Here is an 18,984-nt window from a genome sequence, read left to right on the forward strand (position 1 = left end):
TGCAAGAGGCCTAATAGTGGTGATCCTGGAGCAGAGGTATTAGGGGGGCAACTGGAGACGAGGCAATATTAGGGGTGCATTTAGAGTGGGAGCATTGGGGGACATCTGGAGCTGGGGCATTTATGAGGATGCACCTAAAGCAGAATCTTTGGGGGGTCCCAGGGCAGAGTCCCCCCAATGTCACTCTGAACTCTGCAGAGAGCAGCACACATACACAGATCTGAGTCTACTATAAACAAATCCCCTATTTCCGCCTTACAGTCTCCTACAGCTCACTATTGTCACACACCTGAGAAATCAGCCCAGCACCGCAGAGGAGTCCTTCTCTCTAGCAGCCACAGTTTTTTGACAGCAGGGAGGGCAGGAGGATGGCCAGACATGTTCTCTCCTCCTTCACTCCCAGCAGCCTAGGAAGTTTAGAAGATACTGCGGGGCCTCCTGTACAATTTACACCAGTAGGAGACTGTATTATCTCTCCTGAGAAACAAGAGAAATAATTACTCCTCCGTCTTATCTCCAGGCGCAGAAGACTGGGGGCCTAACGAGGAATCCCCCGCCTCCCGGGTGGGCCAGTCTGAGCCTGTGTGGAATGCTTAAAGGGTTAACAACAGTTCTAAAACCAGATTTGAATAGTTTGAGGGGTGTAGTTTCTAAAATGGGGTAATTTATGGGTGTTTTCTATTATATGAGCTCCTCAGAGTCAAATTGCTTTTAAAATTGTAAACTTTACACCCTAAAAAAAAAAAAACAACATTACCAAAATGATGCCAACATAAAGTAGACATATGGTGAATGTTAATGAGTATTTTATGAGGTATCACTATCTATCTTAAAAGCAGAGAAATTCAAATTTAGAAAGCAGTGAACTTTTTTATTTTTCCTTTGGATTTTTTTAAATAAATAAAGATAAAACATATTGACTTAACATTACCGTTAACATGAGGTACAATGTGTCACGAAAAAGCAATCTCTGAATGGCTTGGATAAGTAAAAGCGTTCCAAAGTTATTACCACATAAAGTGACACAGGTCAGATTTGCACAATTAGGCCTAGTCAGGAAGGGGGCAAATGGCCAGGTCTGGAAGTGGTTAACTGATCAGGTAGGCTGTTCCGCAGAGGATCCAGAGTTTAACGCATCCGGCATTGACCACAATGGGTTCTAGGTGCTTTCTGGCATAAGTGCCGGCTTTGATCGGACAAAAAATCCTGCATACACAGCTTTTTGTCTGGTTGAAGTCGGCACCTATGCCGGAAAATGGCCAGATCACCGCCAGATTCCATTATAGACAATTTGGTCTGGCAGAGTGCTCGGCTGTGTCCAGTTATGCTGGATTCGGTGAACTCCGTCAGGCTGTTCCTCTGCCTTCGGATAAGTTAAATGCAAATGTGAATCAGCCCTTACTGTTATGCAGGTTGGTTTGCCACGCTATCACATATCCTTAGTAATGCCTGCTAAATTCGGCAGCTCGTCTCCTGGCTGTGTCACTCAGCTCTACAGAAGTGGTCTGATGGGTTACAGGGATGTCTGTCACACGGTGAAATCGACAAATAAAAGCCATGTCCTCATTTATGCGTATTAATGAGTATTTTATGAGGTATCACTATCTATCTTAAAAGCAGAGAAATTCAAATTTAGAAAGCAGTGAACTTTTTTATTTTTCCTTTGGATTTTTTTTAATAAATAAAGATAAAACATATTGACTTAACATTACCGTTAACATGAGGTACAATGTGCCACAAAAAAGCAATCTCTGAATGGCTTGGATAAGTAAAAGCGTTCCAAAGTTATTACCACATAAAGTGACACAGGTCAGATTTGCACAATTAGGCCTGGTCAGGAAGGGGGCAAATGGCCAGGTCTGGAAGTGGTTAACTGATCAGGTAGGCTGTTCCGCAGAGGATCCGGAGTTTAACGCATCCGGCATTGACCACAATGGGTTCTAGGTGCTTTCTGGCATAAGTGCCGGCTTTGATCGGACAAAAAATCCTGCATACACAGCTTTTTGTCTGGCTGAAGTCGGCACCTATGCCGGAAAATGGCCAGATCACCGCCAGATCCCATTATAGACAATTTGGTCTGGCAGAGTGCTCGGCTGTGTCCAGTTATGCTGGATTCGGTGAACTCCGGCAGGCTGTTCCTCTGCCTTCGGATAAGTTAAATGCAAATGTGAATCAGCCCTTACTGTTATGCAGGTTGGTTGGCCACGCTATCACATATCCTTAGTAATGCCTGCTAAATTCGGCAGCTCGTATCCTGGCTGTGTCACTCAGCTCTACAGAAGTGGTCTGATGGGTTACAGGGGGGTCTGTCACACGGTGAAATCGACAAATAAAAGCCATGTCCTCATTTATGCACTATGGGTTACAACTCAGACATTGCATTCAGTTGCCTGAACAAAGTTTTATTAATCCCATTAACTTCATCCCACTCCCCAAAAGTTGCCCTGTGTGGCAATTAATTCAGTCTATTGAGCAGTAAAGTGTAAAATCGTGTTCAAAGGTTACTATGTGCGTCAACTATGACTTTTACATCTTACAAAAACCATTATATTTTTGGTATAATGGTTGCAAGAAATATAAATAATCAATGTTTAACCATGATTAAAAATAAACCAATGTTTTCTACTAAATAACAAAAACTAACAAGCCAAAACCACTTGAACTTTACACATTACAACATGCTTACCATTTCCAGTTATTGCATGCTGAGTAAGATAAGTGTCAGATATCTAAAATCTTGTTTCTGTACTTAGACCCACTAATATTCTGCGCGCATAAGTTACATGAGCTAATGGAATTGAATTTACGGTAATTTAACTCCTTTATGACATCCAGGTTGAAGTGAATGAGTTGAGCTGCATTAACCTGGCACTTTTCACAGGGCTTTGTTTCCTGCCCAATTCAAGAGCTAGTTCTGGTTCCAGAGGCTGCAGAGAACAGCTGATCGGTGGGGGCGTCAGACCCTCACAGATTGGATATTAACCCCTTATCGACCAGGTCCATTTTCATTTTTGCATTTTCTTTTTATCCTCCCAACATTCCAAGAGCCATTTCTGTTCATATAGCCATATGAGGGATTCTTTTTTTACGGGACAAGTTGTATTTTTAATGGAACCATTTAATTTACTATGTCTTGTATTGAAAAATGGGGAAAAAAAATTATATTTAGTTTTACTACTTTAAAATAAAAACATTTGAAAAAATAAAAATGTTCTTTGCATCGCCATTTTCCAACAGCCATAACTTTTTATATTTCTTTTTTGTATGTCTACAGAGCTGTATGAGGGCTTGATTTTTGCGGGACAAACTGTATTACTGTCTTTATTGTTACCATTTTGGGGGTATGTATGACTTTTTTATCACTGCCATTCCAATTTTTTTTTGGGGGGGGAGACAAGGTAACCAAAAATTGGCAAATTGCTTTTATTTTTATATTTTAATAGTTCAGAAATATTTGGACAAGGCAATACCTGTTATTTTTTTTATTGTTTATTTCATATGTAAAATTGGTAAGGGGGGGGTGATTTGAATTTTTGATCGCTTGTCTACAGCACAATACTATTGCAGTCTATGGTATTCTGAGATACTGTCTGCCCACTGTCCATGGCTTTACAAGCAGTTAACCATGACAGGCTTGAGAACCTTCAGCCTTTTGCTGCAGAGGCTCCAATCGGAAGGAAGAGGGTGCCCTCTCCCTTTGCCTAACCTCACAGATGTCACAATTGCTATTGAATGCAGCATATGAGGGGGTTAAATGACCAGGTTTGGGGTCTACACCGATCCCAGTAATTGCAGTTGGGTGCCTGCTGTATTATTTAGCCAGCTCGTACCTCATATGGAGCGTGCTCCATACAACCACTGCATGCTAATGCCGTACATGTACAGCATTATGCCTTAAGAGGTTAATGAACTGTCCTGGGATTGGTCATCAATATTTGGAGCCTGAGTGGGGGTGGGGGGGGGTCTGAAATTCACATTGTAGGTGCATTCCCACTCTGAGAGACAAAAATAAATAAATAAGAAAATCACTTTGTATGATTTTTAAAGAATTTATTTGTCTTGCACTGCTGAACATAAGTATTTGGACACCTGATAAACAGCAAGAATTCTGGCTCACAAAGACCTGTTACTGTGCCTTTAAAAAGTCCACCTCTACTCCACTCCACTAATTAATCTAACTTAGTAGCACCTGTCTGAGCTCTTTAAAGACCCCTGTCAACCCCACAGTCAGTCAGATGACAACTACTACCATGGGCAAGACCAAAGAGCTGTCAAAAGACACCAGAGACAAAATTGTGGACCTCCACAAGGCTAGAAAAGGCTACAGGGCAATTGCCAAGCATTTTGGTGAAAATAGATCAACTGTTGGAGCAATTATTAGGGTAAAGAGGCTAAAGACGACTGTCAGTCTCCCTCGGACTGAGGCCATGTAAGATCTCAACTCGTGGGGTATTACTGATGATAAGAAAGGTGAGGACTCAACCCAGAACTAAAAGGGAGGAGCTGGTCAATGTCATGAAGAGAGCTGGGACCACAGTTTCAAAGGTCACTGTTGGTAGAAGACTACGCCGTCATGGTTTCAAATCATGGATTGCATGGAAGGTTCTCCTGCTCAAGTCATCACATGTCCAGGCCTGTCTGAAGTTTACCAATGACCATCTGGATGATCCAGTGGAGGCATGGGAGAAAGTCATGTGGTCATATGAGACCAAAGTAGAACTTTTTGGTCTAAACTTCACTCGTCGTGTTTGGAGGAAAAAGAAGGATGAGTTGCATCCCAAGAACACCATCCCTACTGTGAAGCATGGGGGTGGTAACATCATGCTTTGGGGGTGATTTTCTGCGAAGGGGACAGGATGACTGCACTGTATTAAGAAGAGGTTGAATGGGGCCATTTATTGTGAGATTTTGAGCAACAACCTCCTTGCCTCAGTCAGAGCATTGAAGATGGGTCGTGGCTGGGTCTTCCAACATGACAACGACCTGAAGCACACAGACTGTCTAACCAAGGAGTGGCTCCGTAAGAAGCACATCAAGGTTCTGGAGTGGCCTAGCCAGTCTCCAGTAAATCCAATAGAACATCTTTGGAGGGAGCTAAAACTCTGTGTTGCTCAGCGACAGCCCCGAAACCTGACAGATCTAGAGGACATCTGTGTGGAGGAGTGGGCCAAAATCCCTGTTGCAGTGTATGCAAATCTGGTCAAGAACTACAGGAAACGTTTGACCTCTGTAATTGCAAACAAAGGCTTCTGTACCAAATATTAACACTTATTTTCTCAGGTGTTCAAATACTTATGTTCAGCAGTGCAAGACAAATACATTCTTTAAAAATCATACAATGTGATTTCCTGATTTTATTTTTTATTTTTTTATTCTGTCTCTCAGAGTGGGAATGCACCTACAATGTGAATTTCAGACCCCTCTCCAAGTGGGAGAACTTGCACAATCGCAAGGTGTTCAAATACTTCTGTTCCTCACTGTATTTATACTCCAAACATACTCCAATGTGTAAATTATTTAATTATAATATTATTTGAATTCACCATTCTTTCCATGGTGCTGTACATCTAAGAAGGGGCATATATACATGAGGAGGAGGAAAATATATATACATATATTATTATTAATAATAATAACAGTTTTTATTGAGTTTTCCAATAACACATGTTCCAAATGTAGGTGTATATCAGAATCATTACAAGTAAATGCTTGCATCCTAGGTCTAGTACATTGTTATTATAATTTGTATTATTATACCTGCAATCTCTCTCTAACTAAGATGTCAAAAAAATTGTTGCAGGTTATGGCCAACTCTCTCCCTACCCTGATTGCGGACGGTTTAATTTGGGAGCTGATGCCTCATCTAGATCTACAAATCTTAGTATATAAAGTATTACACAATAATTTAGTTATTAGTTCTGCTTGTTTCACATATGGAAAAAATATGAACGCTGGGCAGCAGATTGCACGAACAACAGGATCACCCGATGAACAAAATTTTAGCTCATCCGGTGATCCTGTCATTCCTGCAGGCGCGTAAATTATGGTGCCTGCACATGCTGTGTAAATCCACCTTACGGTTAAGCATTCTACACAGTTAGTAAATCTGCCCCAGGAATGCTGGACACTGTTGATCTTTGCCATAGATATTTTATGGAGCACATGGACAGATACTCAACTGCTGCTGTATTATAATTCCTTCTGATGTGGTCATCAATGAAGAAAAACTAGGGGTTCACAGCAGTGGGGCCTCCAGCAATCAGATATTTATTACCTTATCTTGTGAATAGGAAATTAATATTAATAGTGTGAAAAACCCTTTAATTGTAATTTTTTAAAATATTATGCCTATGCCAGACTTAAGTATCCAAATGTATGCCAAATGAGTGTATACTTCTTTATACTTTTTAAAAAAAATAATTGTATACAATCGAATTAGCAGAAATATACAGTACAGACCAAAAGTTTGGACACACCTTCTCATTCAAAGAGTTATCTTTAGTTGGAATGATTATGAAAATTGTAGATTCACACTGAAGGCATCAAAACTATGAATTAACACATGTGGAATTATATACATAACAAAAAAGTGTGAAACAACTGAAAATATGTCATATTCTAGGTTCTTCAAAGTAGCCACCTTTTGCTTTGATTACTGCTGACCATGAAGGAGAGTGATGGGGTGCTGCGCCAGATGACCTGGCCTCCACAGTCACCGGACCTGAACCCAATCAAGATGGTTTGGGGTGAGCTGGACCACAGAGTGAAGGCAAAAGGGCCAACAAGTGCTAAGCATCTCTGGGAACTCCTTCAAGATTGTTGGAAGACCATTTCAGGTGACTACCTCTTGAAGCTCATCAAGAGAATGCCAAGAGTGTGCAAAGCAGTAATCAAAGCAAAAGGTGGCTACTTTGAAGAACCTAGAATATAACATATTTTCAGTTGTTTCACACTTTTTTGTTATGTATATAATTCCACATGTGTTAATTCATAGTTTTGATGCCTTCAGTGTGAATCTACAATTTTCATAGTCATGAAAATAAAGAAAACTCTTTGAATGAGAAGGTGTGTCCAAACTTTTGGTCTGTACTGTATGTCAACATATGCCCCAAACACGTGAGCAGAGCATAAGAAAGTTGTGGTGCTTGAAGAGTCAGAGGACTTTTTATAAAGAAATAATGTTATAATATTTTATTACCATGGACAGCATCCAGTTTATATAGGCACAGGTTTAGCAGTCATTAGAAGCATGAAAACTATGATAAATCTGTTTTAAATAAATGGGGTAAACTGCTAAATCTGATTGTTTCCCAGTATTTGAATTGTTAACATCAAAAGTAATTTCAACTAGATTTTAAATTATAAAACAAAAAAATGTCTGTATTCATTATAGCAGCTCAGATATCATTGTGGTATAGATTTGCTTAGAACATTATTTCAATCACACATATAATGATCCCATTAGTAATCAATTTTCGGGTATTTAAAGTAAATGTAGTTAGCAAATATTTCAGGCATTACTGTAAAAGTGCATTTAGATACACCAATAATGGTCCAGACATCAGGAACGACTGTTTCTGCGAATGGTCGTTCCTGATCATCTGGCCGTTTAAATGTACTGCCGATCACCCAACGAACAAGCGAAACGCTTGTTCATCGGGTGATACTGTCGCTCATGCAGGCACCACCGATCATGGCTTCTGAGCAGCAGATCGTGTGATCTAAACAGCGATCTGCTGCCCAGAACCATGATTCACTATAGCGATCCCCCGTCCTCATACAGAGAAGGAGATGGCTGCATGTAAATGCGCGGTCTCCTTCACTGAGCGAGCAGCCAACTGTTGGGAAGCAAAGCTTCCTTCCCGACACTCGTCCACTCAGTCGGCCCGTCTAAATCCACTTTAAGTTGAAACCATGAGCTCTCGAGTTCCTTCACAGAAACTGATGCTTCTAACCTCACTAAACTTCAAGTAAATAAGTAAAGTAGTGTGCGGCTTCTTGTGGGCTTGGTCCATCTCACCCTTCCATACAGTATAAAGGCACAGGATAGGGAGCAGTACTTGCATGGTAGATACAAAATCAGAAATGAGTCCAGAGATGCAGCATTTCAGAGAGGCAAAGCCTTTATCAAGCATAGCAAACACAGCTAAGGTGCAAATCTGTATCTATTTGTCGACACTCACTGACCCTTTCATTTCTACTGGGTCATGCACACATCCATAATTGTCGCGGATCCGTGTAGATATTCCACAAATTATATAACAGGTCTGTCTGTATTAGTGGATGAGAATAGCACCCTCTATTGATGGGAGTGAGAAAAATCCGGAATGCACATGGAAGTTATCTGTATTTTGCAGATTTTTTTTGCAGACCAAAATACGGACATGGCCTCGTGCATGACATGAGCCCTCACTGCAGGTGCATACATAACACACATGCATGGCCACCTTGTTCCTTACAACAGTGTGAGACAGGGCCCCAGTCTTTAGATAGACGTGAGTCCCACCTTTGGTACCCTCTCCTACCGGACATGCATGGCATATCCTGGAAATATGCCATATATTTTCAAATGGGATTTTCCCTTTAACTCAACATAGACCAGAGTTGTACATGTATGGCAGATGTCATCAGTTTAAATATGGCGTCCACTCGCAATTGCCGTGGGCACCGTATCTGCTTTTATGTCTGGGGTTAATCTCTGATCAGCAATAACGCCAATCACAGCGAGTTAACCCCTCTGATCCTGTGGTCAGGTGTGACCATGGCATCTGAGAGCCAAAAAAAACAATTACATGCTCCCAAGGTGGAATACCTTCCCTTCGCTGAGACCTGTACAAGGCTTCCAGGCCTATTACTGGTATATTCCAATGCAAGCCTGCAGGTGGCAGCACTGCAAAGGAATATACTGAATTTTTCTATTCAGTGATGAAATTAATTCTATTACTGAATCGAAATGGCAATCTGATGATTGCATGTTTTTAGGACCTTTAGGGCCTAACAAAAAGTTTAAAAAAAGTTTTTTTTAATATTAAAAAATGAAAACGAATATCAAATTTGAAATCGCTCACATTTTCCCAAAATTAAAATAAATAAGCAACTGCCCCGTACAAAAACACCCATACTTTTCAAATATAAAAATATTTAGGTAGCATAACTGAAAAAAAAAATCTAAATGGCTGTCATTTTACTTCCCAAATTTTATTTTTTTTATTAAAAGTGATCCAAAAGTTATACTCAGTCCAAAATCTGTAAAAACTCCAAATCGTCTTGCAAAAAAATGAGCCCTCAGCTTTGTAGACATAAATCTCAATCTATGGTAATTAAAAATGATTTTTGTACCAAAACACAAAAAAAATATACAAATGTGGCATCGGTGTTATCGTACTGACAAGTAATGAAGGGCACAGGTCAGTTTTACCGAATAGGAAACGTCATCAATACAAACCCCTTAAAACTGTGGTAGAATATTATATGCAACAATAAATGGTTCCATTAGAAAGTATGCATGCAGAACTTTTTCTCCTGTCTAAAATAACGGATCTCTGACAGAACTGACAAAAACGGATGCAAAATGGACATACAGATGCTCAAAATAAAGGAAGTTTTTTTTGTTTTTTTTCTGTTCTTCTGACTGATCTTAAGAATGGAAAATAAAACGGTGATGTTAACCCGGCCTGAAGTCTGACTGTGCTGCCAATCCCAAACATTTCTTGGAATCCTACCATAACATTATGAGTTATAAGGTTTCGGATAATTCATCATGTACCTCAAGAGAAGAATCAGACAAACAATCCTCAGACAAAATAATTTTGATATTCTTGTTCCCAGAGGGGTGAGCATTGACTTTTTTACTACCTTTTATCAGTTTAATTTCACCCATTGTAATTATGCAAATGTTGTTGCATAGTACTGCTATACATTTTTTTCTTACTATAGTATCAGGTGTCAAGTAAATTATATCCTCAGCTACCCTATATATTCTACAGTTTTGTAAGTCACCATAATGCTGTCATGATGCACTTGTACACCTAGTTAGTTTATTTCTACCTAGGGGCTGAGATATAAAGAGTACATGCTGTATATTGTGATTAATACCACCATAGTTACTTGCTTTTGCAGGTAATATTTATGTTTACCTAGGTATGACTGCCCTGGAGTATGATTCTGTACATACCATAATTAGTGGCAATTGCATCCCGTACATTTACTATACAAATCCATCTGCAATTTTACACTTACTGTATTTTCTGCTTTATAAGAGACACGTCGCCTGTACGCACCGCTTCCACTCCCGACTGCATACAGTGTCAGGACATAGGAGGCATACTATGGCCCGACGTTGTACGCAGTCAGGTCACAGTGTATGGCTGGCACGGAGAAGACCAGGGAGCGGTGAGTACAGGAGAGACCACCGGATCTGCATAGTGGCAGTGGAGCAGGAGATGTAAATTAAAGGGGTTCTACAGTTTGTTTTAACTGATGATCTATCCTCTGGATAGATCAGCATCTGACTGGCACCATTAGGCACCATTAGCTGTCATTCTTCTTTTGAATATACAATACTTATTGTTGGGTTCACATTCTTGCATGTTTCATTGGTACATTTGGATCTATTCATTATACATATTATTATGACGGGGCATACATTATGCAATAATGTTTTATGTCCTTTGCTATTACCATGGTTATGGTGATGCTCTTTTGTATATTGTGTTATATATATAGCTATTGGGGGGGCACTAACACATTACATCTACAGGACCTTTTATGATCTATTCTATCCATAGACATAAATATGGAGTTGCTCCCTGCCCCCCCCCCCCCCCCCCCCCCCCCAATCCCTTTGTGGGTAAAACAGTTTCCACTCTTTTTGGGAAGGCTTTCTACACGATTTTGGTTTGTGTCTGTAGGAATTTTTGCCCATTCATTCAGAAGAGCATTTATGAGGTCAGACACTGATGTTGGATGAGAGGGCCTGGCTCACAATTTCTGTTGTAGTTCAAATGTGCGCCTCTGTGCGGCCAGTCAAGTTCTTCAATACCAAACTCACCCAACCCAAAGTCATGCTGGAACAGGAAAGGGCCTTCCCCAAACTGTTCCCATAAATTTGGAGGCATACAATTATCCAAAATGTCTTGGTATGCTAAAGCATTAAGATTTCCCTTCACTGGAACTAAAAGGCCCAGGTCAACCGCTGAAAAAAAAAAAACAATAGCATTATCCCTCCTCCAGCACACTTTATAGTTGTTACAATGCAGTCAAGCATTTACCAAACCCAGACTTGTCCATCAGACTGCCCGGTACAGAAGTGTGATTTGTCACTCCACAACATGTTTCCACTGCTCCAAAGTCCAGTAGCAGCTTACTTACATTACTTGCAGCTGCTTGGCCATGAAAACCTACAGTATGCCATGAAACTGGTGCTGTACAGTTTTTGTGCTGATGTTAACTCCAGAGGAGGTTCGGAACCCGGCATTTATTGATCAGCAGAGCGTTGGTGACATATATGAACTATATACCTTGGCACTCAGGGACCCTGCTCTGTAACACTATGTGATCACTTCCTAGCTGATTTGGAGCTTGCTTTTTTTTTATACCTCTGGCATTGGGACTGCATTATACACCTGAATTCAATGATTATGGGTCCATTCACACATCCCTATGTGTTTTGCGGATCCACAAAACACGGACACCAGCAATGTGCGTTCCGCATTTTGCGGACTGCATATCGCTGCCACTATAATAGAAAATGCCCGCAGTTGCGGACAAGAATAGGACATGTTCTATTTTTTTCGGGAACGGAATTGCGGACCTGGAAGTGCGGATCCGCTTTTCCGGATCCGGACAGCACATTGTGTGGCCCCATAGAAATGAATGGGTCCACAATTCCGTTCCGCAAAATTCGGAACAGAATTGCGGACGGGTGAATGGAGCCTAAGATTACAGATAAGAGCACATTTTTTAAAAATTCGATTCAGCCCGGTTCGCCACATTTTTCAAAAATATTCTGTTTGATCCGAATTAATTTGTGGCGGATCTTGTTAAAAAACGTCTATTTCCTGGCTGCAGAGAGCCTTTATAGTGGTGTAGAACACTGTACCTTGCAGTAACACGCATAGGGAGTCTGCTGTGGTAGTGAAATAATACTGTGAGGGCTCGGTCACATGAACGTATTTTGCGTTTTGTATATGGGCCTTTTTTGCATTCCGTATACGATCCGTATACGGAACCATTCATTTCAATGGTTTCGCAAAAAAAAAAAACTGAATGTACTCTGTATTCATTCCGTTTCCGTATTTCCGTTCCGTTGATAGATAGAACATGTCCTATTATTGCCCGCAAGTCACGTTCAGTGGCTCCATTCAAGTCAATGGGTCCGCAAAAAAAACTGAACACATATGGACTATACTCCGTATGTCTTCTGTATCCGTTCAGTTTTTGCAGAACCATCTATTGAAAATTGTAATGTAATTACTGTATACTGTATATGCCATATGGAAAAACGGAATTGAAAAACGAAACCGGAAACACTACTGAAAAAACCCCTGAAAAACGGCCCGCAAAACTCTGAAAAAGACATACGGTCATGTGAAAGAGGCCTGAGTCCGTATGACATGCAGATTACAGGCTTCGCTCTTAGAATCACTGCACTTTACTTATTTGGGCAGTCACGGGGCCAAAATAACTCAAGTATGAACTCAGCCTTACAGGTCGATGTTAGTGCCAAGGAGGAGCGCACTCCTTTTACACTGTCGTCAACTGATTCCATATAGATGTCTACAGAACCTGTTCTATTAAACGCTTATACAAGTAGAGCCCCCCCAACAGAGTGGAGAGGGTGTCAGTAGTAAGTTTGTGTTGACGTCACTGATTATTTTGCCCTTCCTCTGATCCATCAGAACAATAACCCCCAAAAAACGGATCCTGTCTGTTGAGCATTTGCCTTCACTTGGTCAGCAATCCATCAGTATTGGATCAGGAGTGGATCCAAAACAGAGATGAGACGTAAATGGAATATTTGCATGTTTTCTGTGATTTGTACCCACTCCTGCTACCAAATCACAAGCCACAGGAGGTAGCAGGATGTCAAAGAGTAGCAAGGTAAACCGCAAGGAGGAGGAACAAGCAGAAGCTAAAACACAATACTCAAGCAATTAGTAACAGGCTTGAGAGGTTTAAATGTGAAACAGGAAGTAAGATGGCACCCAGCTGAGACACAATCCACCATCTTAACGGAGGGAGAACTTGAGGGCAAGACAATCTGAACTAAACAGACATAGCAGGATGATTCCTGACACACAGAGTAGCCCCATGACATAGAGGTAAGGTGGAAGCAGCATGAGGAGACCACAGAGTGGCTCAATGACAGTGTGGAGGTGGCGGCAGCATCAGGAGGCCACACAGTAGCACAATGACAGAGTGTGGAGGTGGCAGCAGTATCAAGAGGCCACGGAGTGGCACAATTACAGAGTGTGCAGGTGTTGGCAGCATCAGGAGGCCAGAGAGTGGCACAATGACAGAGTGTGGAGGTAGCAGCAGCATCAGGAGGCCACAGAGTGGCACAATGACAGAGTGTGGAGGTGGCAGCAGCATCAGGAGGCCACAGAGTGGCACAGTGACAGAGTGTGGAGGTGGCGGCAGCATCAGGAGGCCACAGAGTGGCACAATAAGAGTGTGGAGTTGGCGGCAGCATCAGGAAACCACAGAGTGGCACAATGACAGACTGTGCAGGTAGCGGCAGCATCAGGAGGCCACAGAGTGGCACATATAACAGAGTGTGCAGGTGGTGGCAGCATCAAGAGGCCACAGAGTGGCACAATGACAGAGTGTGGAGGTGGCAGCAACATCAGGAGGCCACAGAGTGGCACAATGACAGTGTGGAGGTGGCGCCAGTAGCAGCATCAGGAGGATGCCACAGAGTGGCACAATGACAGTGTGGAGGTGGCAGCAGCAGCATCACAAGACTACAGAGTGGCAAGGTGACATAGTGTGGAGGTGACAGCAGCATCAGGGGACCACAGAGTGGCAAGGGGACATAGTGTGGAGGTGGCAGCAGTATCTGCAGACCACAGAGTGACCCAGTGACAGAGTGGGGAGGTGGCAGCAGCAACAGGAGACCACAGAGTGGAAAGGTGACATAGTGTGGAGGTGGCAGCAGCATCAGGAGACCACAGAGTGACCCGGTGACAGAGTGGGGAGGTAGCAGCAGCATCAGGAGACCACAGAGTGGCAAGGTGATATAGTGAGGAGGTGGCAACAGCATCGGGAGACCACAGAGTGACCCAATGACAGAGTGGGGAGGTGGGTGGCAATATAAGTACCAGCTGAAGATGGTGGGTGAAAGAAGGAGCACTTGGCATCAGATGTGTGGCATCAGGTGGGTGGCAGCATCAGAATAGCAGCTGAGGCAGGTTGCCAGAAAAAAATGGTCTCTTTTGTCAAAGTGTTGGTGTGGCACCATGGTTGATCTAGTCTGATGCATCAGGCATTGGTGGGTGGAAATCCTGGCTGATCTACGCCTGATTCATCTTGACAAAGGTCAGTCTCTCCACATTTTGGGTGGACAGACGAGTTCTTCTTGGGGTAACTATGGCCCCCGTCGCACTAAACACCCGCTCTGATGCCACACTAATGGCCGTGCAGGACAGCTTTTCCAGGGCAAACTCTGCTAGTTGCAGCCACAAATCCAGTTTGGCTGCCCAGTAGTCCAGCGTATCTTCAATGTGGGGTGGCAGGGTACAGTCCAAGTATGCCACCACCTACTGGTTCAGGTCCTGCTCCAGGTCTACAGTAGCTGCTGCTGGTAAGTAGTTTCTTCACTAGGCAGGTGAAGAAAGCTGCTCATCAGTGACTCTAGACTCAAGTTGCTACTGATGGAGCTGGAACAGTTCCTGCCCGCTCACCCTGCCACAGCATCCATGGCAGAGGAAAGTGAGCGCAGAGGGCCCCCCCCCCCCCCCCCCCCCCCGGTCAGACCTGCGAGAGGATGGACGATGGCACAGATAAACAGTGGCCAAATGACTACATAGAATGTCTCTATAGTCATTCAGTTTGTCCCCCCTCTAAGCGGGTGTAAAAAAGGCCCCCATTTTGGACTGGTAGCGAGGGTCTAACAAGGTGTAGAGCCAGAAGTCATCCCTCTGCCGAATGGTGACAATTTGGCTGTCACTACGCAAGCAAGTGAGCATCCATCAGGCCATTTGTGCTCGTAGGCACTCCCTGTGTTCGTAGGCACTCCCTGCCTCCATCTCCACTGCATACTGCCAAGGTGTGTCTGGGTCCTCTGCCTCGTCTTCCTCATCACCATGTAGCTCCTCTGGCTGCTCCTGCTCCTCCTCTCCTGTCCCCTGTTTGTAAAAAACACCCATTTTGCTTCACATTGCTTGTGCTCCAATGTCCTCCTCCTCTAGTTCAGCCCCCACAGGGCTCATGTGGCCATGAGATCTAGGTGCCACGTCTCCAGTACCCTGACCAACCAGATTTACCAGCATCTGTCCCAGGACATGAAGCAGTGGAATGACGTTGTTCATCCCGTAGTCCTGGCGACTGATAAATAACGTGGGCTCCTCAAAAGGCCTGAGCAAACGGCAGGTGTCACGCATGAGCTGCCACTGGCTGACATTAAAGTTACACAGAGGAGTACTCCTGTCCACTTGGATCATCAATAAATTGTTTATGGGCTTTCTCTGTTCGTATAGTCGGTCCAACATACAGACGTGGACAAAATTGTTGGTACCCTTTGGTCAATGAAAGAAAAAGTCACAATGGTCACAGAAATAACTTTAATCTGACAAAAGTAATAATAAATTAAAATTCTATAAATGTTAACCAATGAAAGTCAGACATTGTTTTTCAACCATGCTTCAACAGAATTATGTAAAAAAATAAACTCATGAAACAGGCATGGACAAAAATGATGGTACCCCTAACTTAATATTTTGTTGCGCAACCTTTTGAGGCAATCACTGCAATCAAACGCTTCCTGTAACTGTCAATGAGACATCTGCACCTCTCAGCAGGTATTTTGGCCCACTCCTCATGAGCAAACTGCTCCAGTTGTGTCCGGTTTGAAGGGTGCCTTTTCCAGACTGCATGTTTCAGCTCCTTCCAAAGATGCTCAATAGGATTGAGGTCAGGGCTCATAGAAGGCCACTTTAGAATAGTCCAATTTTTTCCTCTTAGCCATTCTTGGGTGTTTTTAGCGGTGTGTTTTGGGTCATTGTCCTGTTGCAAGACCCATGACCTGCGACTGAGACCAAGCTTTCTGACACTGGCTAGTACATTTCTCTCTAGAATTCCTTGATAGTCTTGAGATTTCATTGTACCCTGCACAGATTCAAGACACCCTGTGCCAGACGCAGCAAAGCAGCCCCAGAACATAACAGAGCCTCCTCCATGTTTCACAGTAGGGACAGTGTTCTTTTCTTGATATGCTTCATTTTTTCGTCTGTGAACATACAGCTGATGTGCCTTGGCAAAAACTTCGATTTTTGTCTCATCTGTCCACAGGACATTCTCCCAGAAGCTTTGTGGCTTGTCAACATGTAGTTTGGCATATTCCAGTCTTGCTTTTTTATGATTCGTTTTCAACAATGGTGTCCTCCTTGGTCGTCTCCCATGTAGTCCACTTTGGCTCAAACAACGACGGATGGTGCGATCTGACACTGATGTTCCTTGAGCATGAAGTTCACCTTGAATCTCTTTAGAAGTCTTTCTAGGCTCTTTTGTTACCATTCGGATTATCCGTCTCTTAGATTTGTCATCAATTTTCCTCCTGCGGCCACGTCCAGGGAGGTTGGCTACAGTCCCATGGATCTTAAACTTATGAATAATATGTGCAACTGTACTCACAGGAACATCTAGTTGCTTGGAGATGGTCTTATAGCCTTTACCTTTAACATGCTTGTCTATAATTTTCTTTCTGATCTCTTGAGACAGCTCTTTCCTTTGCTTCCTCTGGTCCATGTCGAGTGTGGTACACACCATATCACCAAACAACACAGTGATTACCTGGAGCCATATATATAGGCCCAATGGCTGATTACAAGGTTGTAGACACCTGTGATGCTAATTAGTGGACACACCTTGAATTAACATGTCCCTTTGGTCACATTATGTTCTGTGTTTTCTAGGGGTACCATCATTTTTGTCCATGCCTGTTTCATGAGTTTATTTTTTTACATAATTCTGTTGAAGCATGGTTGAAAAACAATGTCTGACTTTCATTGGTTAACATTTATAGAATTTTAATTTATTATTACTTTTGTCAGATTAAAGTTATTTCTGTGACCATTGTGACTTTTTCTTTCATTGACCAAAGGGTACCAACAATTTTGTCCACGTCTGTATGGAGGGTGGAATTCCAACGGGTGGAAACATTCAGCCTATGTTGGGGGATGCCATTCTGCCGCTGCAGCTCAAGGAGGGTGTGCTTTGCAGTGTACGAGTGGCTGAAGTGGATGCAAAGTTTCCTGGCAATTTTTAGTATTTCTTGCAAATGAGTGGAAGACTTCAGGAACCGCTTGACAACCAGATTGAAAACGTGTGCCATGCAGGTCGCTTGGCTCAGCCCTCCTTGACGCAGCGCCGGCACCATGTTCTTCCCATTGTCGGTCACCATGGTTCCGATCTTGAGTTGTCGCAGAGAAAGCCAGGATTCGATTTCTTGATGAAGGACACGGAGCAGTACCTCCCCTGTGTTACTTCGTTCGTCCAGGCAAATGAGGTGCAGAACAGCGTGACACCGCCGTGCCCAGCACATGTTGTATGCTTGAGGGGCACTGTGAATTTTCCCTGCAGTGGAGGCTGAGAACACGGTGGTGGATGAGGAGGCAGAGGCGGACTTTGTCGCAGGACCAACTGCGTAAGGATGTGGAGGCGGAAGAGGCGTCACCTGGCCAAGTTGCTGGTGTGGCTGTGCCCGAACCACATTCACGCAGTGGGCTGTAAAGGACATGTATTGTCCCTGACCGTAGTTACAGCTCCACACGTTGGCGCTGCTGTGCACTTTGGCAGACACCAAGTACAGGCCCACCTTCTGTTCTACATGTGTGTGCAGGGCTGGTACTGCCTTTTTGGCAAAGAAATGATGGCTTGGGACTCTCCACCTCAGCTCGGCACAAGCCATCAGTTCTCTGAAAGGTGCAGAGTCCACCACTTGGAAAGGGAGGGACTGCAGCACCAGCAACTTGGACAGGAGCGCATACAGCTTTTGCGCCGTTGGATGAGTTCACGCATACTGTTGTCTCTTGGCAATCGCTTCGGTGATCGATTGCGGATGTAATGACTGACTAGGAGGAGGAGTAGCAGGAGCATCAGGACCAGCAGATGATGGGAAGGACAGACAGCTCCCTACGGCTGAGGTGGTGGAGCCTTGACTGCCTGAAACCGGGTGCGTGCCACTGGGTAATGCAGCGGTTGCTGCGGCAGGCTGGACCACCACATCGGAGCCGATGTATAAGTGGAAAAAAGAAAAAATATATTTGCCATTCAGCGGTACAGTTATATGTTCTAAAGCCTTTTGTGGAGTGTATGTAAGTGGAAAAAAGAAAAATAGATTTGCCGTTCAGCAGTGCAGTTATATGTTCTAAAGCCATTTGTCATTTGTGTCGTGTATAAGTGGAAAAAAATAAGGACCTATTTGCCGCTCAGCGGTGCTGTTATATGTTCTAAAGCCCTTTTGTGGAATGTATAAGTGGAAAAAGAAATATATATATTTGCTGTTAAGCGGTGCAGTTATATGTTCTAAAGCCTTTTGTGGAGTATATAAGAGGAAAAACTAAAATTATATTTGCCGTTCAGCGGTGCAGTTATATGTTCCAAAGCCTTTTGTGGAGTGTATAACTGGAAAATTATATAACTGCACCGCTGAACGGCAAATAGGCCCCTATTTTTCCCACTTGTACACTCCACAAAAGGCTTTAGAATATATAACTGCACCGCTGAGCGGCAAATAGGTCCTTATTTTTTTCCACTTATACACGA

Source organism: Bufo gargarizans, chromosome 4 (genome assembly GCF_014858855.1).
Source record: "Bufo gargarizans isolate SCDJY-AF-19 chromosome 4, ASM1485885v1, whole genome shotgun sequence".
In the NCBI taxonomy this organism is placed as follows: Eukaryota; Metazoa; Chordata; class Amphibia; order Anura; family Bufonidae; genus Bufo; species Bufo gargarizans.